The sequence below is a fragment of the Orycteropus afer genome, unplaced genomic scaffold (assembly GCF_000298275.1).
Source record: "Orycteropus afer afer isolate SDZICR_OR568_19922 unplaced genomic scaffold, OryAfe1.0 scaffold00668, whole genome shotgun sequence".
In the NCBI taxonomy this organism is placed as follows: Eukaryota; Metazoa; Chordata; class Mammalia; order Tubulidentata; family Orycteropodidae; genus Orycteropus; species Orycteropus afer.
In genome coordinates, this window is record NW_006922255.1 from 941185 (window position 1) to 942104 (window position 920).

Genomic DNA, 920 nt, shown 5'->3' on the forward strand with positions numbered 1-920 from the left:
GATTATCTTCTGTGTCTGTGTTAATTGGTTTCCCTTTTCTTTGTTGAAGAGGGTCTGTGCAATCCTTCTGCCTAGTCCGCCATCTTGTCGGAAAAATAAATGCCCTTATGTTTTGTATAATATCTTGTATATGACATGTAGCCAGTTGCTGTTGAGTCAGTTTCAACTCATGGGAAGCCCATGTGCATCAAAGTAGAACTGTTTTCCATAGTGTTTTCAGTGGCTGTCTTTTTGGAAGTAGATCACCAGGCCTTTAGTATGAGACACCTTTGAATGGACTCAAATCTGTAACCTTTCATGTAGCAGCCAAAATGTTAATAATTTGTAAATTATTGCATTTGAATGGAGTTTAGTCATTTTATCTGCAAACCAAGAAATTTATTTTAATTATGGACATATTTCAAGTCGTTCTACACCTTACTTCTTGCCTTATCTTTCTTCTGCTTTAATATAGAACTTTTTCTCTTTTCTTAAGTCTGAAATATATTCCATCTACTGGTTTCATAGTTATACACTCTGTTGTTATACTTTACGGGGTCATCCTTGTAATGTTATCCTGCATATTTAATAGTGCCTGAAATTAATAGTACAAAGTGCATACTAGTAGGAAGACATTGAGATACTTTAACTTCAACTCATCCTCTACCAACTTGCAAACTTTTCTGCCTGTGTTGTTAAGTATGCATAATATATAGTATTATATAGTTATATTGGTTGTTGCTATTTATACAATGATCATTTCAATTTATCTTTAAATTTACCAACTTTTTTACTTATTATTTCTTCTTGAATTTCTGTTGTTCATTCTGGGAACATTCACTTTCCTCCTGAAGTTCTTTCTTTACATTTATTAGCATTAATCTCTGTGATTTTATTTAAAATATTTTATTTTACTATTGTTCTCAATCCATGTGATTAAG